The 22,433-nt window shown below is 32.5% G+C and overlaps 1 long non-coding RNA gene and 1 other non-coding gene across 2 annotated transcripts; both read left to right on the top strand.

The window, feature by feature from the left end:
• Positions 1–4,214: 4,214 nt before the first annotated feature.
• Positions 4,215–4,322, top strand: LOC112752221 (small nucleolar RNA R71). The gene has a single exon (XR_003176665.1). It is a non-coding gene; the product is annotated as a small nucleolar RNA R71 (small nucleolar RNA).
• Positions 4,323–15,034: 10,712 nt separating this feature from the next.
• On the top strand, positions 15,035–16,310 carry LOC112746984 (uncharacterized). The gene is made up of 3 exons (XR_003174696.3): positions 15,035–15,219; positions 15,584–15,654; positions 15,912–16,310. It is a non-coding gene; the product is annotated as an uncharacterized lncRNA (long non-coding RNA).
• The last annotated feature ends 6,123 nt before the right edge of the window (positions 16,311–22,433 follow it).

The raw sequence follows: 22,433 nt of genomic DNA, 5'->3' as shown, positions 1-22,433 counted from the left end.
TGCTTTTTCTTTTTCTTTCTATTTTTTTTCTATATTTTTTTTTCGCCTATTTTTTTTCTGCAAGCTTTGTTCTTTGCTGCTTTTTCTTGCTTCAAGAATCATTTTTATGATTTTTCAGATTATCAAATAACATGTTTCCTAGTCATCATTCTTTCAAGAGCCAACATATTTAACATTCCTAAACAGCAACTTCAAAAGACATATGCACTGTTCAAGCATACATTCAGAAAACAAGAAGCATTGTCACCACATCAATATAATTAAGCTAAGTTCGAGGATAAATTCGAAACTCATGTACTTCTTGTTCTTTTGAATTAAAACATTTTTCATTCAAGAGAGGTGATGGATTCATAGGACATTCATAACTTTTAAGACATAGTTACTAACTACTAATGATCATGTAATGAAGACACAAACATAGATAAGCACTTAACATAGAAAACGAAAAACAGAAGAAATAAGATCAAGGAATGAATCCACCTTAGTGATGGTGGCATTTCCTTCTTGAGGAACCAATGATGTCCTTGAGCTCTTCTATGTCTCTTCCTTGTCTTTGTTGCTCCTCCCTCATTGCTTTTTGATCTTCTCTTATTTCATGAAGGATGATGGAGTGCTCTTGATGTTCCACCCTTAGTTGTCCCATATTGGAACTCAATTCTCCTATGGAGGTGTTGATTTGCTCCCAATAGTTTTGTGGAAGAAAGTGCATTTGAGGCATCTCTGGGATCTCATGGTGATGAGCTTCATACGCCTCTTGAGCTCCATGAGTGGGCTCTCTTGCTTGCTCCATCTTTTTCTTAGTGATGGACTTGTCCTCTTTGATGAGGATATCTCCCTCTATGTCAATCCCAACCAAATTGCATAGGTGGCAAATGAGGTGAGGAAAGGCTAACCTTGCCATGGTGGAGGACTTGTCAGCCACCTTGTAGAGTTCTTGAGGTATAATCTCATGAACTTCCACCTCTTCTCCAATCATGATGCTATGGATCATGATGGCCCGGTCTATAGTAACTTCAGACCGGTTGCTAGTGGGAATGATTGAGCATTGAATGAACTCCAACCATCCTCTAGCTACAGGCTTGAGGTCCAATCTTCTTAGTTGAACCGGCTTGCCTTTGGAGTCAATCTTCCATTGAGCTCCTTCTACACATATGTCCATAAGGACTTGGTCCAACCTTTGATTAAAGTTGACCCTTCTAGTGTAGGGGCGTTCATCTCCTTGCATCATGGGCAAGTTAAACGCCAACCTCACATTCTCCGGACTAAAATCCAAGTATTTCCCCCGAACCATTGTAACATAGTTCTTTGGATCCGGGTTCTTACTTTGATCATGGTTCTTGGTGATCCATGCATTGGCATAGAACTCTTGAACCATTAGGATGTTGACTTGTTGGATGGGATTTGTTAGAACTTCCCAACCTCTTCTTTGAATTTCATGTCGGATCTCCGGATACTCATTTCTTTTGAATTTGAAAGGGACCTCGGGGATCACCTTCTTCTTGGCCACAACATCATAGAAGTGGTCTTGATGGGCTTTAGAGATGAACCTTTCCATCTCCCATGACTCGGATGTGGAAGCTTTTGTCTTTCCTTTCCCCTTTCTAGAGGATTCTCCGGTCTTAAGTGCCATCAATGGTAATGGAAAAACAAAAAGCTTATGCTTTTACCACACCAAACTTAGAATTTTGCTCGCCCTCGAGCAAGAGAAGAAAGAATAGATGAAGAAGAAGAAGAAATGGAGGAGAGGGAGAAAGTGATGTGGTTCGGCCAAGAAGGGTATAGAGGGGTTGTGTTGTGTGAATTTGAAGAAGAATGGAGGGCTTTATATAGGGAAGGGAGGGGGAAGGTTTCGGCCATATGGGTGGGTTTGGGTGGGAAATTGGTTTTGAATTTTGAAGGTAGGTGGGGTTTATGAGGTAGGTTTATGGGGAAGAGTGGATGGATGTGAGTGGTGAATAGGTGATGGGAAAGAGAGATTGAGGTGATTGGTGAAGAGTTTTGGGGAAGAGTGTTTATGGGATTGTGTGGAAGAGGGGTGAGAAGAAGTGAGTGGAGGTAGGTGGGGATCCTGTGGGGTCCACAGATCCTGAGATGATCCTGTGGGGTCCACAGATCCTGAGGTGTTCAAGGATTTACAACCTTGCACCAAATTAGGCATGTAAAATGCCCTTGCACACAACTCTGGGCGTTCAGCGCCAGGTTGGTGCCCATTTTGGGCGTTCAACGCCCATTTGTTGCCATTTCTGGCGTTGAACGCCAGAACCATGCTTGTTCTGGGCGTTCAGCGCCAGAACCATGCTCTGTTCTGGCGTTGAACGCCAGGCAGATGCTTCCTCCAGGGTGTGATTTTTCTTCTGCTGTTTTTGATTCCGTTTTCAATTTTTATATTTATTTTGTGACTCCACATGATCATGAACCTATAAAGACATATAACTAAGAAAAATATAGTTAGATAAATAAAAATTGGATTGCCTCCCAACAAGCGCTTCTTTAATGTCAATAGCTTGACAGTGGGCTCTCATGGAGCCTCACAGATGTTCAGAGCATTGTTGAGACCCTCCAACACCAAACTTAGAGTTTGGATATGGGAGTTCAACACCAAACTTAGAGTTTGGTTGTGGCCTTCCAACACCAAACTTAGAGTTTGACTGTGGGGGCTTGGGTTGACTCTGCTTTGAGAGAAGCTTTTTCTGCTTCCTCTCCATGGATGCAGAGAGGGATCCTTGAGTTGTAAACACAAGGTTGTCCTTATTCAATTGAAGGACTAATTTTCCTCTGTCCACATCAATCACAGCTCTTACTGTGGCTAGGAAAGGTCTTCCTAGGATGATGGATTCATCCTCTTCCTTTCCAGTATCCAGGACTATGAAATCAGCAGGGATGTAAAGGCCTTCAACCTTTACTAACACATCCTCTACTTGTCCATAAGCCTGTTTTCTTGGACTGTCTGCCATCTCTAATGAGATTTTAGCAGCTTGCACCCTATAGATTCCCAGTTTCTCTATTACAGAGAGGGGCATGAGGTTTATTCCTGAACCAAGGTCACACAGAGCCTTAAAGATCATGGTGTTTATGATACAGGGTATTATGAACATTCCAGGATCCTGTCTCTTCTGAGGCAATGTCAGTTGATCCAGATCACTTAGTTCATTGATGAACAAGGGAGGTTCAACTTCCCAAGTATCAATGCCAAATAATTTGGCATTCAGCTTCATGATTGCACCAAGAAATTTGGCAGTTTGCTCTTCAGTAACATCCTCATTCTCTTCAGAAGAGGAATACTCATCAGAGCTCATGAAGGGCTTAAGGAGGTTCAATGGAATCTCTATGATCTCTAGATGAGCCTCAGAGTCCTTTGGTTCCTCAGAGGGAAGCTCCTTATTGACCACTGGACGTCCCAGGAGGTCTTCCTCCTTGGGATTCACGTCCTCTCCTTCCCTTACAGGTTCGGCCATGGTGCTTATGTCAATGGCCTTGCACTCTCCTTTTGGATTCTCTTCTGTATTGCTTGGGAGAGTACTAGGAGGGATTTCAGTGATCCTTTTACTCAGCTGGCCCACTTGTGCTTCCAAATTTCTAATGGAAGACCTTGTTTCATTCATGAAACTTACAGTGGCCTTAGATAGATCAGAGACTAAGTTTGCTAGATTAGAAGTATTTTGTTCAGAGTTCTCTGTCTGTTGCTGAGTGGATGATGGAAAAGGTTTATTATTGTTAAACCTGTTTCTTCCACCATTATTAAAGCCTTGTTGAGGCTTTTGATCCTTCCATGAGAAATTTGGATGATTTCTCCATGATGAGTTATAGGTGTTTCCATTAGGTTCACCTAAGTAATTCACCTCTGCTATTGCAGGGTTCTCAGGATCATAAGCTTCTTCTTCATAAGAAGCCTCTTGAGTACCGTTGGATGCAGCTTGCATTCCATTCAGACTCTGAGAAATCATATTGACTTGCTGAGTCAATATTTTATTCTGAGCCAATATGGCATTCAGAGTATCAACTTCAAGAACTCCCTTCTTCATAGGCGTCCCATTACTCACAGGATTCCTCTCAGAAGTGTACATGAACTGGTTATTAGCAACCATGTCAATGAGTTCTTGAGCTTCTGCAGGCGTTTTCTTTAGGTGAATGGATCCACCTGCAGAGGTATCCAATGACATCTTAGATAACTCAGACAGACCATCATAGAATATATCCAAGATGGTCCATTCTGAAAGCATGTCAGAAGGACACTTTTTGGTCAACTGTTTGTATCTTTCCCAAGCTTCATAGAGGGATTCACCTTCTTTCTGTCTGAAAGTTTGAACATCTACTCTAAGCTTACTCAGCTTTTGAGGAGGAAAGAACTTGGCTAAGAAAGCCTTGACCAGCTTATCCCAAGAGTTCAGGCTATCCTTAGGTTGAGAGTCCAACCATACTCTAGCTCTGTCTCTTACAGCAAAAGGGAAAAGTATGAGCCTGTAGACTTCAGGATCTACTCCATTAGTCTTAACAGTATCACATATCTGCAAGAATTCAGTTAAGAACTGAAAAGGATCTTCAGATGGAAGTCCATGAAACTTGCAGTTCTGCTGCATCAGAGAAACTAATTGAGGTTTCAGCTCAAAGTCGTGTGCTCCAATGGCAGGAATGGAGATGCTTCTTCCATGTAAATTGGAATTAGGTGCAGTAAAGTCACCAAGCATCCTCCTTGCATTATTATTATTTTCGGCTGCCATCTCCTCTTCCTGTTCGAAAATTTCTGAAAGGTTATCTCTGGATTGTTGTAATTTAGCTTCTCTTAATTTTCTCTTCAGAGTCCTTTCAGGTTCTGGATCTGCTTCAACAAGAATGTTCTTGTCCTTGCTCCTGCTCATATGACAAAGAAGAGGGCACAGAAAAATAATAATAATAGAGATCCTTTATACCACAGTATAGGGATCCCTTTGTGAGTGGGAGAAAAGAGGGAGACAAAGAATGTAATGTAATGGAAGAAACACAACTGTGAGGAGGGTAGAGATGTGAGATGAGATATTAGTAGATGAATAAATAAATAGAATAAGATGGGAGAGGGAGAATTTTCGAAAATAATTTTTTGAAAAGGAGTTAGTGATTTTCGAAAATAGTTTTTGAAAAAGGTTAGTATTTTTTTTTTCGAAAAATTTTTAAAATCAAAAATAAAAATAATTAGTTAATAAAAAAGAAATTTTTGAAAAAGAGGGAAGATATTTTCGAAAATTAGAGAGAGAGAGTTAGTTAGGTAGTTTTGAAAAAGTTAAGAAACAAATAAAAAGTTAGTTGAAACAAATTTGAAAAGATAAGAAGTTAGGAAGTTAGAAAAGATATTTTGAAAATTTTTTTTTTGAAAAAAGGTATGATGAGAAGATATTTTTGAAAAGATATGATATGAATTAGTTTTGAAAAAGATTTGATTTTTAAAATTACAATTAATGACTTGATTCACAAAAAATCACAAGATATGATTCTAGAACTTAAAGTTTGAATCTTTCTTAACAAGCAAGTAACAAACTTGAAATTTTTTGAATCAAAACATTAATTGTTATTGTTATTTTCGAAAATTTGATATAAAAATAAGAAAAATGTTTTTGAAAAATATTGTTGGAATTTTCGAAAATAACTAAGAAATTTGAAAAAGATTTGATTTTTGAAAAAGATTTGATTTTTGAAAAAGATAAGATTTTCAAATTGAAAATTTGATTTGACTCATAAGAAACAACTTGATTTTAAAATTTTTGAAAAAGTCAATCCAAATTTTCGAATTTGATGAGAGAAAAAGGGAAAGATATTTTTTTTATTTTTGAATTTTTATGATGAGAGAGAAGAACAAGAAAAATGATGCAATGCATGAAAGTTATGGATCAAAACAATGAATGCATGCAAGAATGCTATGAATGTCAAGATGAACACCAAAAACACTATGAAGATCATGATGAACATCAAGAACATATTTTTGAAAAATTTTTAATGCAAGGAAAACATGCAAGACACCAAACTTAGAATTCTTTAATGCTTAGACACTAAGAATTCAAGAATGCATATGAAAAACAAGAAAAGACACAAAACATGCAAATGCAAAGATCAAACAAGAAGACTTACCAAGAACAACTTGAAGATCATGAAGAACACTATGAATGTATGAATTTTTCCGAAAAATGCAAGATGCATATGCTAGTGACACCAAACTTATGACATGACTCAAGACTCAAACAAGAAACAGAGAAATATTTTTTATTTTTATGATTTTCTAATTTTTTGGGATTTTTCGAAAATTAATTGAAAAAGGAAAATAAGGATTCCAAAATTTTTAATATGACTTCCAGGAATCTTGCATTCTTAGTCTAAAGCTTCAGTCCAGGAATTAGACATGGCTCACTAGCCAGCCAAGCTTTCAATGAAAGCTCCGGTCCAAAACACTAGGCATGGCCAATGGCCAGCCAAGCTTCAGCATGTAAATCAGACATGACATGCCTGACATACCCTACAGTCGTATAACAGCTGATGGTTGGAAGCCTCAGTCCAAACGAATTTAGACATGGCTTTACAGCCAGCCAGGCTTCACATGCTTCATGAAACACTAGAATTCATTCTTAAAAATTTTGAATAAAAATATATATATATATATTTTTTTGAAAACATTTTTTTTTCGAAAACAAAAGAAGAATTTTTGAAAGATTTTTGAAAAATTTTTGAAAAGAAAACAAAAAGAAAATTATCTAATCTGAGCAACAGGATGAACCGTCAGTTGTCCAAACTCGAACAATCCCCAGCAACGGCGCCAAAAACTTGGTATGCGAAATTGCTACTCAGGTTGTGAATTGTTGTTCTAAATTGATTCCCTGGCAATGGCACCAAAAACGGATGCACAGGACCATGGTCTAAACATATCTTCACAACTTCGCATAACTAACCAGCAAGTGCACTGGGTCGTCCAAGTAATACCTTACGTGAGTAAGGGTCGAATCCCACGGAGATTGTCGGTATGAAGCAAGCTATGGTCACCTTGTAAATCTCAGTCAGGTGGACATCAAATGGTTATGGAGTTTTCGAAAATAATATAATAAAATAGGGATAGAAATACTTATGTAATTCATCGGTGAGAATTTCAGATAAGCGAATGGAGATGCTTTCGTTCCTCTGAACCTCTGCTTTCCTGCTATCTTCATCCAATCAGTCTTACTCCTTTCCATGGCTAGCTTTATGTGATACATCACCATTGTCAATGGCTACTTTCGGTCTTCTCTCGGGAAAATGATCAACGCACCCTGTCACGGCACGGCTATTCATCTGTCGGTTCTCGATCATGCTGGAATAGGATTTACTATCCTTTTGCGTCTGTCACTAACGCCCCGCAATCGCGAGTTTGGAGCTCGTCACAGTCATTCATTCATTGAATCCTACTCGGAATACCACAGACAAGGTTTAGACCTTCCGGATTCTCTTGAATGCCGCCATCATTCTAGCTTACACCACGAAGATTCTGGTTAGGAGATCTAAGAGATACTCATTCAGTCTAAGGTAGAACGGAAGTGGTTGTCAGGCACGCGTTCATAGGGAATGATGATGATTGTCACGTTCATCACATTCAGATTGAAGTATGAATGAATATCTTAGAAGCGAAACAAGATGAATTGAATAGAAAACAATAGTACTTTGCATTAATCTTTGAGGAACAGCAGAGCTCCACACCTTAATCTATGGAGTGTAGAAACTCTACCATTAAAAATACATAAGTGAAAGTCCAGGCATGGCTGAGAGGCAAAAGTATGGACTATTATACATTGCTGGAAAGCCCTGGATGTCTACTTTCCAACGCAATTGGAAGCGCGCCATTTCGAGTTTTTTAGCTCCAGAAAATCCACTTTGAGTGCAGGGAGGTCAGAATCCAACAGCATCAGCAATCCTTCTTCAACCTCTGAATCTGATTTTTGCTCAAGTCCCTCAATTTCAGCCAAAAAATACCTGAAATCACAGAAAAACACACAAACTCGTAGTAAAGTAACATAAAAACTAATGAAAACATCCCTAAAAGTAACTAGATCCTACTAAAAACAATGTCAAAAAGCGTATAAATTATCCGCTCATCACTAATAACTAAGGATTACAGAAATAAGATAAACTAAGTTGATAGTGCGAAAATCTACTTCTGGAGTCCACTTGGTGAGTGTTTGGGCTGAGCAAAGAGTGTCTCCACGTGCTAAGACTCCCTAGGGATGTTGAACGCTTGCTAGGGGTCCCCTTTAGGGCGTTGGACGCTGGCCACCCTATTGTGGGCGCTGGACACCAGGACTGGGGCTGGTGGCTGGCGTTGAACGCCAGCTTTGGGCCTTTATTTCCGAAACAAAGTATAAACTATTATATATTTCTGGAAATCCCTAGATGTTAGCTTTTCATAGCCGCTGAGAACGCGCCATTTGGACTTCGGTAGCTCCAGAAAGCTCCTTCGAGTGCACGGAGGTCAAATCCTGATAGCATCTACAGTGCTTTCTCTGTCTCTGAATCAGTCTTTTGCTCCAACTCCTCAATTTCATCCAGAAAATACCTGAAATTGCATGAAAACACATAAACTGAAAGTAGAATCCAAAAATATGAATTTTTCACAAAAACCTATGAAAACATAATAAAACTTAAACAAAACATACTAAAAACTATATGAAAACAATGCCAAAAAGCGTATAAAATATCCGCTCATCAATAGTCATCTCCCTGCATGGTAGATGAAACATGTGGAACTCAGGCCACCACCTCTCTATCAATGCCGAGGTCAATGGCCAGTCATGCTCGAACTCCACCATATTGATGTAAGAATTATCGTTGGTCTAGAATTTCTCAATAAAAAAAGAACTTTGTTGTAAGCATAGTTCCAAACCAATTAATAATTCTCCATCAAAGTTTAATTATAGTTGTCACAAGTACAAACCCCAATAAAAAATTGAGAGTATTTAAACCTCGGGTCGTCTCACAAGGAATTGCAATGAAGTGCTCAATTATTTGCTATAAAGGAACAAGCGGGTTTAATTTGATGATTGACAAAAAAAAATAAATAACAAGAAAGTAAATGACAATTAACTAATAAAGGAAAGGAAAAGAACTCTTGGCTAAGGCATAGGAATTGGGATCACCATCCTTGTCTAATAACCATATGTTGATAATTATGAGGAACCAAGCCCATTAAGTCTACTTCTACAAGTGAAGTACGTCAAATAGCTTGGTCAATTTCAACTCATAAGTTCTAATCCATCCACTAATGGACTTAGTGGTAGATTAGTGTCAATGGGTATCAATATGACCACTAAGGATTCTTAAATCACCAATTCAATTAGACTCAATGACTCAAGGCCACCCAATTCCCTTAGCCTAGGCCAAGAGTGTAGAAAACTACTTCATAATCAAAGGAAATATTTTATCAAACACCTAGAGTGCAATAAAAGTAAACATCACAAAATGCAAGAATTAGTAAAAGCTATAACTAACATAAGCAAGAAATCAACAATAGCAACTAAGATAAACATAAAAGAGAAGGAAACATAAAATTGCATTAGAGAAAATAAGAATCCAACACGGGTTCATCAACATAAAAGAGAGCAAAATAAGAAATTAACAAGAGAAATAGATAAACCAAAGTGCTAGAACAAATAAAAGTAAAGGAAAACTAAAATGAAACAAGAATTAAAACTTGGATCTAAGAAAATTTGACCTAAACTACCCTAAATTCTAGAGAGAAAGGAGAGCTTCTCTCTCTAGAATTCTAACCTAAAACATGATGAAAAACTAAACTATTTCTACTTGGTTCATTCCCCCTTCAATCCTTGGGTTCAATAGCATCAGAAATGAGTTGGATTTAGGCCTGGATGGCTCAGAAATCGCCCCCAGCGTATTGCCTTTAAGTTGGTCACGTGCTGCTTCCCACGCGTACGCATGGGCCACGTATATGCGTCGCTTGACAGATTTCTTCCCACGCGTATGCATGGGCCACGTATATGCGTCGTCTGGCAGATTTTCTTCCCACGTATATGCATGGGCCACGTATATGCGTCGCCCTGAATTCAGCAAATCCTCATTTCTTCATGAATTCTCCATTTTTACATGCTTTTTATTCATTCCTTCAATCCAATCTTTGCCTTCTAAACCTGAAATCACTTAACAAACATATCAACGCATCTAATGGAATTAAAGTGAATTAAATTTATTAATTTTTGTGCCTAAAAAGCATATTGATAAACCCCAATTTGACGGTTTGTTTTGCATTGAATTTAGAGTATTTTGATAACCTTTTGTCACATTTAGCCTAGGAATTAGCATGATTTTGTTATCTCTCCCATATTTGTGCTTAAGTGTAAAAACATGCTTTTTAAGCCTTATTTTGATGAATTCTAATTCTTCTTTGATTCCATAAAGATGCCTTGATGTGTTTGCTAGTAATTCCAGGATTGAAATGGGCTAGGCATGGATCAAAGGAAGCAAGGAAGGAAGCATACAAGTGGAGAGAAGCATAAAAAGTCAAAGAAGCAAAGTTAGCCATGCACGCGCACGCGCACAAGGCGCTCGCGCGCACATCGCAGAATTAGCCAGGGACGCGCATGCGTACCGTGCGCGCGCGCGCCAATGAGGGCACATGACCTCACTAATGCAACACGTGCCTGGCGATTTGAGAGGGTTTCTGAACCCATTTTTGGCGCCAAATTGCTAAGGGAAAGGAATAAAAGGATGAAGGATTAAGAAGAAGAGGATTATCATCACCTTTGGACATAGAATCACTTTTTTAGTTTAGAGTTTTAGAGAGAGAAGCTCTCTCTTCTCTCTAGACTTAGGATTAGGAATTAGGGTTAGATTAGGATCTCATAGTTCTAGGTTTAATTCAAGTCTCCTTCTACTTCTACCTTCAATTGATGATTACTACACTTTGGTTCTTCTCTCTATCCATATTCTCTTGTTGTAATTTCTCTTATTTTGTTTCTAGGTTTTGTAATCATGATACTCCTGTTCTCTTTATTTTCTTTCAATAATGCAATTTGAGGTACTTCATGATAATTGTGTTCCTTTTAATTGTTGTTGTTAATTCATTGCCATAATTGTTGTTAGATTTTATTTTTGTTATCAATTTACTTTGCTTTTCTTTTATGCCTTCCAAGTGTTTGATGAAATGCTTGGTTGGATTTTAGTATAGATTTTGTTCCTCTTGGCTATGGTAGAGTAATTAGTGATGCTTGAGTTATCTAATGTCTTTGTTGATTGATAATTAGAAGTTGCTCATTGGTTTGGAGTGCACTAAAGCTAGTCTTTCCTTGGGAGTTGGCTAGAACTTGTGGCTCAAGTCAATTCATCCACTTGACTTTCCTTTAATTAGTAAGGGTTAACTAAGTGGTAGCAATGAACAATTCTCATCACAATTGAGAAAGATAACTAGGATAGGACTTCTAGTTCTCACACCTTTCCAAGAGCCTTTTATAGTTTTTAGTTCATTTTCATTGCCATTTACTTTTCATGCTTCTTATCCAAAACCCCAAAATACAATCCATAACCAATAACAAGACACTTTATTGTAATTCCTAGGGAGAACGACCCGAGGTCCAATACTTCGGTTTATAAATTTTAGGGGTTTGTACTAGTGACAAACAACTTTTTGTATGAAAGGATTAGTGATTGGTTTAGAAGCTATACGTGCAACGAGAATTCATTTGTGAAATTCTAAACCCTCAAAAATCTATTCGTCACATATTTTCACTCTTAAACACAATTTAAGGAGAATTTACAAAACCATGCTATTTTAGTGAATAAATGTGGAAAAAGTTGATAAAATCCTCTAAATTCAACACAAGATAAACCCTAAAAATGGGGTTTATCACATGTACGCCACATACTCAAACCCGGCTCGTTTGAGATATGACCTAATCTGCTTCGGCGGCCATCTCATCAAATTCCGTCTGGTACGCAAGATCCGAGACGCCAACCAAACGAAAATAACAAATAAAAACAAAGGATGGTGAACACATTAAATAACAAATTCACTATTTATTAATTACAACAAAATAAACAACAGTGATAAAAGTGTACCACTCGATCAAGTCTGCCAGCAATGTACTCAGCATGATCCAATCTGTAAAGCGTCTCGTAACCCAATAACTGCTGCTCCATCTAACCACACTCTAGTAAAATAAAATAACATATACTGAACTCAGTTCCTTTCACATTAACTAAATTCTTAAAAAACATATTTACACCTCCTACTTGTCTACCTTACTTAATCAATTTATAAACTTACTAATCAAAATTTAATCCAACTACATGAGGCCGTCAACTAACACCCTCAACAATCCTAATCAATAACTAACTTAACCCTAAATTTTACTAATCATGTTTCTTTTTAATCTAACCTAACCTAACTAATTATTCCACTAATTACCTTCTACTTCACAACTTAAACTACCTATTCCGACTAAACTAACAAAGAATTGACTAATAACTTATACTAATTAACAGGTTATAAATAATAAACAGCAACTGTACTAGAAAACAATAACGTAAAAAATCTAACTAACATGTAAATCCAAAACAGTAACTCTAACTAACATGTAAATAGTAAATCTGTAACTCTAACTAACATGCAACCACTAAACAGTAACTTTAACTAACATGTAAACATTAACTTTAACTAACCTAAAAACAATAACGCTAACTAACATATTATTTAATGACCTGAAACTGATGATATCATGGATAACGAACTTCATGGACGTCGAAACACAAAAAATATTATACAGAAGAATCTGGCTATCACAAGTAACGGGGGAACAAAGCCAATTTGAAAGAGAGATTTGGAAAGAAAGCGACAAATGAGAATAGCCCACGTTTTTTATACTCTACCGAACTCAACATACAGTTCGCCAGGGGTGCAGCGAAATCTATATAAATTATACAGTTTACTGAGAGTGCGACGAACTCCATAATTTATATAGAGTTCATCGGGTGTGTAGCAAACTTGCCCCTAATACAAAAAAAAAATCACATTCTAGAATTTAAAGTTCAAATATCTTAGTTTTGAGAATTAATTATTTTTTTGTTTTATATTAAAAAAATTCATATTATTTATTTTACAACTTAAATGATGATTTGATTGATATAATATTTTTATTATTTTTCAAATAAAATATTATATAAATTTGATCGGTCTCTTTATTATGATTATCTATTACATCTAAATTTCAAAAATCTAAATTTTAGCATCTGTTAGAGAATTATATTTTTAAATTAATTTTCTCATCATCAATAGTTTTGGTAATTGTTTATTGGACACTAATGAATTATAGGATCAATTTGAAAAAATTTTAAGAAAACGTTAAGCATTCTATTTTAAATTTATAAATTTATATAATGTAAATTTTTAAAATTTGAATTAAAATATAAAATTAAAATTTTTATTTTTATTTTATTAGTTTTGATAATTTTATTTAAATTTTAAAAAATGTTTTTTACTGATATTTATGTTTTAAAATTAATAAAATATTTAGTTTTAGCCATTTGATTAACCAAGTTAATTTAAAAGAAAAAAAATTTATAGTAATTTAAGATTTGTGTTCTGTGGTTTGGTCTGATTTTCCGGAGGGAAATCATTTTGGTGGACGACCTATGACATTTGGGTCCGTCCACTTTAATGATGGTAGATAGTGGAATTATAGCATACATAATTGGAAGAATTTTGTGCAGTTTCAATCTTATTATAATAATGCAAACAGAAGCCATTGATATGAGAGAGCCAAGGTTTTCAAAAGAATAAACAGCAACATGATTATAAAATTAGAAAAATTACCCAGTAGTGGTCTTTTAATATTTTTGTTTTAAGGGTCAAGACTTGGTAGGGGTTTGACACAATATTTTTGGCCCATTCTATCGTGTTTTTATTAATTCGGTTTTGGAGGACCCCGTCCATAATCATATATTCTTGGGCTAGATTCCGATATATGATACCCCAATTATGTGTTTAAAAATAAACTACAAAAATTATCTCTTCTCTCAGGTTTTTGTATAATACAATTTTTATTGGATTCACTTTTAATTAGTTAACATTAATCAATTTTAAGATTTAGGTTTATAGTTTATAATTTAAAATTAAAAATTTTTGTGTTTAAGGTCTAGATTTAAAATAGACAAAATAATTTCAAAAAAAAAATAACTGATGTTAACCGATAAAAGTTAGTTACTTAATATTCTTTCATTAATTAGGATTATAGATTTAGTTTAGTTGGTTTAATTTCACATTTTATGTAACATGTATCAGGTTAATTTGATAAAATTTCTATTTTCCATAGGTGGCTTAATAAAGCTTGCTTTTAGAAAATAACTTTTTAAAATAATTTTGATTAAGTACAAATAATAATTATTATATGTAACAAAATAGTTTTAAAATTTAAAATAATAATAATAAACATAAATGGAGGAAGAAATTTGATTGTGAATGGAATATGGCATCAACAATTAGTTAAAGGTAAATCTAAATATTTATTAATTTATGAAATTATATTAGATTTTTAATTTTCAAACATGCAAACTAATTTTGTAAAATACTTTTTTAAATGCTTTAAAAAATTTCTCTAACTTTGTAAAATTATAAAGACTTTGCTAGGTAAACAACGATTTATAGATTTTTGTGAACAATAGGTTTTAAAATTGGCCCAACAAAGTAAAAACACACTACACTCCCAAATTACTCACCTAAATTTTAATATTAGGATAACCATTAGTTAAGACTCAAAGTGGTCCCTCAAGTTACACTCGAGTATCATAATAGTCCATGAAATTAATAATTACTTATATACATCCCTGAAGTTGTACTCCGGGACTCAGAGTCATCCTTCAAGCATTTTCCGTCAACTAGGCTTCACCGGAAAGCTGAGGTGGACTCTCTTTTGACATATTGGTAAACCCAAAACGACACACTGTTGGTTTGACGCCTAATTTGGGCCAAACGACGTCGTTTTCATGGGCAGAAGCATAACTCAACGTTTTCTCTTTGTTACAAAACAAAAACACAAACGTCTTCCTTCAAAACCTATCTTCAATGGTGCTACTCTGAGTGAGGTTGCTACAATGTCTTCCTTCAAAACTCGACTGGTCTCCACAGTTGGCTTTTTTGTCGTCGTTTGTGAGAGTATTTTCAAAAAATGATTTCTCCAACAGAGATAAGCAAAAGGGATCTCTCTAGCCATAAAAGATGCTCTGTTTGTGGTAAATCTTGTTATTTTATTTTTTTTTTGTAGTTACATAAGATGATTTTATTGATTTTTGTTTCAATTTTTTTATTTTGTGTTAGTGATAATGTAGTTTAGGGTTGAAATGCATTTACTGTTGACTATAGAGTTTATATTTTACTTCTTGTAATATATTGATATTAGCATCAGAGTGATGTTTCTCTTTCTAAATGAATATTTGAATTTTATCATATATTAATATGCTATATTAGTGAGAATATTATCCTAACTTGTATCATTATAGCTCCTAAATTTTAAAGCTGTATTATTTAATAATTGTTGTCTTTGTTAGTGCTGATTCTTATTTTAAACTTGATATGCATCATTTATGGGATGAATAGGTATATTTCCTGCACGAGTTTTGTCCCTTAAGCAAGAGCTTACAGATGGTCCAGCAGCTTCGGCTCTTTAGGTAATTACATGTGATATTGTGATTATAAAACTAGTTAGAGCTTTTCGACCAAGATTATAGCACTGATATTATGTAATCTTTCACATTGTAATAATGTACAATTATAGTATGGTATTATACTCGTTTATAATACTTTTCTAACTTGTAGCACTGATGTTTAACTCTTAATTATTTTTTATTTGATTTATTCTAGCTAGGTTTGTAAGTTTTATGAACCCTGTTGATTCCCAGCTTTTAATTTTTATGCATGTTTTTAGGGTTTTAATGCATGAAGGCGTCTTTGATGTCATCACCCAAATTTTACAAAATCAAGATAAGAAGTTGGTGCTAATTGGGTATTGATTCCTTTTTGTCACCTTGACCTATTTATGATTTAGTTTTAGGTGTTCATGCATTTTCTATGTTTAATTTCTAATGTAAACTTATTATGGTGATTGCATAACAGATATCCTGATTCTCTTTTTGAATCAAGTTCTTAATCTTTTGCGATCCTATGTTATTCGATAGGAAGGAATAATACTTCTTGGACTTCTAGTATGCTTTTTATGTGAATAAGATTTTTCTTATGACATGAATGTATAAAATTACTCATAAGACATTTATTAAACATATTATTCTGTACCGGTTAAAGGAATGATAACAAATTTTAGGGACAATATGCATTGCCAGTTTCTTGAGATCCTTTACTGTTTATTGAATTCATGTACATTATTTAGACCACAGGTACCTGTTAATAATATTTTCTTTAATTTTAATTGTTTACCCGTATTTGATTGCTATGGATATGATAATAATTGTTATATATGACATATTTATTTTTAAGGTTTTCTTTGGTACCCTTGTTTATACAGGGTATTGTTAACTTTTCAACAATCAATATTTAAGAGTTGTGAATGTTTTTTGGTGAATTTTTTGGATTTTTTTAATTTACTTGTAAATTAATAGTGACGTGAACTTTTTTATTTGATTATAAGTTTTATAGATATAAAAATATAGTGATTTGAGTTAACACATGATTGATTCTTATCCTTCAATCACAAATAACTAAAGTTTATTGGTACAAAAAAGTTACTTATATTTGTAGTAGGTTGAGGTTTTAATTTCATCTTAAGTGTATCAGAAACCTTGTGTTAGATTAGCAATTTGTTTATTTATTCATTATCCTAACATGACATGATTATTCTTGATTTTTAAGTTTAGAATAGAGGGGTTGAGAGAGAAGCTCCATGCAATCCTTATAGTATGGGTGTATTCAATTTTAAATTGTAATTTTCTCTGCTAAAGTAAAATTTTGACCTTCTTAGTTGGTAATGTAGTTTGTCCAGGGTTGATGTTGCTATTATATACTAAAAAAATCACTGTCTGAAACTGATGCAGTTAAATTTATTCTTGCTAGTTCGGATTCTAAATTATGTATCTTCTAATTATTGGAGGAGATGTCAGTTAATAGTCTTATTTTGTATTTGAAGTCGACTTATTAAAAAGATAAGTTTGAACGTTGAGTAGTAATTTATTACACATCTTCTGAATTGTTGGAAAAAACTTCTCTTTCACATAAGATGGAAGTCCTTTTCTAGGTTAATAACATATGTATAACTAGACTTGTTTTATTGATTGTTTCAGTTTTATCTAACAAAGGGACACAGTTATTAATATATCTTTTAGAAGTTTTTGGGTCAACTGGTTGAAGTTGTTGCATTCAGAATGGTTGAGGCCAGCGAGAGGCAACAACAGAGAAGGTTGAGGCTTTGAGCTCGCGCCGACCATAACCATATAACTTTGAAGATGAAGAGGAGAACGTATGTGAGGTTAGAGAAGAGAAGCAAAAGGGATGTAGATAGGGTCTTTAATTTTGGGGATTAGGATTTTTTAAAATTGATTCAGGGACCAAATTGCTCACAAAATGTTTTCTCGTCCACGTCATCTATCCCTTACTTTGCCAACGTGTTAAAAGGGAGTCCATCTCAACTTTTCGGTGGAGCCTAGTTGACAAAAAATGCTTGAAAGATGACTCTGAGTCCCGGAGTGCAACTTCAGTGATGCATATAAGTAACTATTAATTTTAGGGACTACTATAAAGCTTGAGTGTAACTTGAGGGACTACTTTGAGTCTTAACTCGGATAATCATTTACACACCTAATGAATTGAACATCCAATATATCCATTGTTCACATTATTTAATATTTTTATTGTTTACCTATGCTTTTCCAAACCAATACAAATACACTTTTTTTTTTATTTAACAAATACCTTTTTTGTGATTTTGAGAAACATAAACATCTCTAAAGTTGGCTTGAACAATAATTCCGACCAATAAAATTATGCTGATCAAATACATACGTAAACAACGAAGATAAAAAAAAAAATACACATAGAAATTACATGTCAAATATTTCCTTATGATTTAAACTAGCATCTCAAGGAAAAAAATTTCATAATTGAGACGTATGCGTGAATTTTCAAAATATGAGTTTTTTTTTTTTTTCAAAATATAAAAGGACGATTTTTGAAAAGTCAAATCAGTTGGAATAATTTGTGTTTTTACAAAAATAAAAATAAAAAAGAGTAATATGATCGAAGACAATCTGTATTTCTTCGAAATTTTTTTTTGAAAAGCATGCGTTTTTCAAAAAATAAAAATAAATCAACCAAGGCGATTTGTGACTTTTTGAAAAATAAAATAATATAATCACTAAATACGATCTGTATTTTGTTAAAAAAAAAAAAAAGAAAAGGATAAAGAAAAATAAAAATAAAAAATAAAATCCTCTGTATTTAAATTCTCTTTCACATGCTTGGACATTTTCATCATGGTACGTTGTCTTGTTGGCACTTTGTTCAATTTTAATTTCTAGCAACGTAGAAGAAAATGCGGGTTAGTTGAATATTGACCGTTCTTGTCCCCTGGTCTCCCAAAATCCTTTGAATTTTTTAAGGTTCAACTAACTGCCTTAATATTTTTCTAGAGGCTACTATATATTGGATGCTGATATTTTTGAATGTATATATGTCAACTCTTTTATATGTGCATACTAGCTAGAATTTGATAGCCATGTATATCTAGGGTATACATTTTTCTTTTCTTTTAAAGTAAAAGAAAAAAAATTATGACATTATTTTCAGAAAATAAATAACTTTAAGAAATGACACAATAATGATACAACAAACCTATTCGAATAAAGGATAAATAACTTATATATGAGATGGTAATATATATTAAAGAATGAACTTTTTTAATTTTTTAATTATTTAATAAAATGTGATCTCTCATTCTATATTTTTTAAATAGAATAAAAAAATATAAAAAAATATTAAATGATTAAAAATTATATTTTACCAAATAATTGAGAGAAAAATTGAGAAGATTCACTTTTTATATACTGTGACTAGAGGTAGTAAACGGGTTAGTTCATCTCGCCCCGTCTAGTGAGGCAGGCCAAATCTGCTAGAACTCTTTTTTTTAACATTAAATATTAATAATATATAATTTCACAACTATTTCAATAAATTTATATTTTTTAAAGATATAAAAAAATTATAATTTTTAAATTCATAAACATTAAAGTCTTTATAATTTTAAATATCTAATAAACATAATCATTAACCAAATATTTTAAAACAAAATAATAAAATTAACATTATCCAAAATAAAATAAATATTATCCAAAAAATATAATTAAATATCTTTAAATCTCTAATAAATCAATTATAGAATATAATCTAAATTATAACTTAAATAAAAACGAAAAAATAATCCAAATACAAGCATAAATTTTTTTACAAAAGACCTTGACCCAAAAATAAAAATGACCGTCCGATCGGGAGAACCACCCTATCCGTCAAAGCCCGCAATTTAGATAGTATGAATTAGAGAAATTTTTTGTTATGACAGTTTTAAATTTTCATCAGTTTGATCTCTTTTTTTAACAGATTATGCAGATGAACCATCAAACGAGTTTCGACTCATTTCCCACTCTAAGGGTGACTTCTAACTACATTGACTATATATATGGTTTTATTTCAATGTTTCGGGAGTACGTATACGCTAAGGAAAGACCCCAAATATGCCTCTTTAATTAGACTTTAATTCTCATTGACCAAGTCTAGGGACCAAGTGACCAACGACTTGACGCAAATACTTCACGAGTTACTTTAATTATTTACATTATACTAACACACCCTTGATTTAACCAATGAGTTAATAAACACTGATTACAAATCATCTTTATTTAAAATTTATGAACTGTTCTATATAAATCCCACAAAATCAGATATTATCAGTAACTCCATATAAATACACAATGGTTTATATATAATGCCATAAAAATTACAAGCTAAATTTATACTTACAATCAAATAGATTTACTTCTATAATCAACTTTAAGAAACAATATAATCAAATAAAAAAATTATAAAAAATCAACTTTTATAATTTAAAATGTAAAATTAAAAATTTATGATTTAAAATCTAAAATCTAAGACTCATATGAATATGAGAAGTACCTACTGTATCATACTTATACTTATTATAGATAGATTTAGGTGAGCTATTTGGTCTCTTACACATATAGTTTCTTACTTGTTTGGCCTCCCTCAAATAGGCTATCCGGCCTATCCCAATAACTGCTTTATTCTCGTATCTAAACAATTCATCTATGATCTAACTAATCTCACTGAATAATAAATAGTAAAAACTATAAAATTATATTTTTTTTTTCTTTTTCAAAAAGTCAAATATCATACTCAAATAGGAAGATACCCACGGAGATTATTCGCAGCAAAAAAATTAACGAAAACCTACAAAATTCTCACAGACATAAAATCCGCTCCCACGATTAAATGTAGATCAGGAATCCAAAAAAAGAGATTGAGGTATTCGTTTCATAGGAACTCGTAAAAAAAAACCTATACTCATAACATAACATATATAGTATATATATTAATATATATTTTAATATTAATGATATATATTATTATAATACTATATTTATTAATAATATATTTATGTATGTTGCATATAGCAATATATTTAGAATAAATATATTGATATAAGTATATTTTAGTATCATAAATATATAAAATACTTTAATGTTAATACATATATTCATAATTAAAATCAGTATAAAAATTAATAAATAGAAGAGTAAAGTATCGTTTTTGTCCTTAACGTTTAAGGTAAGTTTTAAAGTTGTCCCTAACGTTTCGATCGTCTTATTTAAATTCTTAACGTTTCAAAATTAACTCAATGTTGTCTTGCCGTTAGGGATCCGTTAATAGAATTGACGGCGGAAAAAATTGAAACGATTTAAAAACGTTAGAGACTTAAATAGGACGAAAACGTTAAGGACGAAAACGTTAAGGACAAAAACGATACATAGAAATAAATTTTAATTTTATCCTTCAATAATATCAATTTTTACTGTACATAGTATTCAATTATTTTTTAATCACATCTAAATAAATTACCGTTCACATTACTTTCATTCTAAATAAATTAATTTTTTTATAATTTTACTCTTAAAGTAATATAATTTTTTTTATAAATAAATAAATTTTACACTTTTATTATTTAATCACATTATTTATATTTTTTTTTATAATTTTATACTTTCATTTTAAATAAATTAATTTTTTTATAATTTTACGCTTAAAATAATGTAATTTTTTTATAAATAAATAAATTTTATACTTTCATTCTAAATAATATAATTTTACTTTCATTATTTAATCACATTACTTATATTTTTTTTATAATTTTACACTTTTATTCTAAAAAATAAATTAATTTTTTTATAATTTTACACTTAAAGTAAAGTAATTTTTTATGAATAAATAACTTTTATGCTTTCATTCTAAATAATGTAATTTTACTTTCATTATTTAATTACATTACTTATATATATATATTTTTTATAATTTTACACTTTCATTCTAATCACATTACATTATTTATTTAGAATGAAAGTGTAAAATTTATTTATTTATAAAAAAATTATATTACTTTAAGTGTAAAATTATAAAAAAAATAAATTTATTTAGAATGAAAGTAATGTGATTAAGTGTAATTTACTTAGATGTGATTAAAAAATAATTGAATACTATGTACAGTAAAAAATTGATATTATTGAAGGATAAAATTAAAATTTATTTTTATGTATCGTTTTTGCCTCCAACGTTTTCGTCCTATTTAAGTCTCTAACGTTTCAAAATCGTCTCAATTTTGTCCCGTCGTCAATTCTGTTAATGGATCCCTAACGGCAGGACAACATTGAGCCAATTTTAAAACGTTATGAATTTAAATAGGACGATTGAAATGTTAGAAACAATTTTAAAACATACCCTAAACGTTGGGGACAAAAACGATACTTTACTTTTTTATTTATTAATTTTTATACTAATTTTAATTATGAATATGTATTAACGTTAAACTATTTTATATATTTATGTTACTAAAATATACTTATATCAATATATTTATTCGCTATATGCAACATACATAAACATATTATTAATATATATCATTAGAATAAATGACCATTTGTACCCATAAAAGATGAAAACGCTAACATATGTACCTACACTAAATCGAAACTAAACTTGTATTCACGTAAGATGCCCTTCGTGTGACAAAAGTACCCTACGTGGCACTCCAACCCTCTAAAGACAGGGTACTTTTGTCACACGGAAGATATTTTGTGTGGATACAAGTTTAGTTTCAATTTAATATGGGTACATATGTCAGCGTTTTCATCTTTTATAGGTACAAATGGTCATTTGT

This window comes from Arachis hypogaea, chromosome 15 (assembly GCF_003086295.3).
Source record: "Arachis hypogaea cultivar Tifrunner chromosome 15, arahy.Tifrunner.gnm2.J5K5, whole genome shotgun sequence".
Taxonomy (NCBI): Eukaryota; Viridiplantae; Streptophyta; class Magnoliopsida; order Fabales; family Fabaceae; genus Arachis; species Arachis hypogaea.
This window is presented reverse-complemented; position numbering and strand designations above follow the sequence as displayed.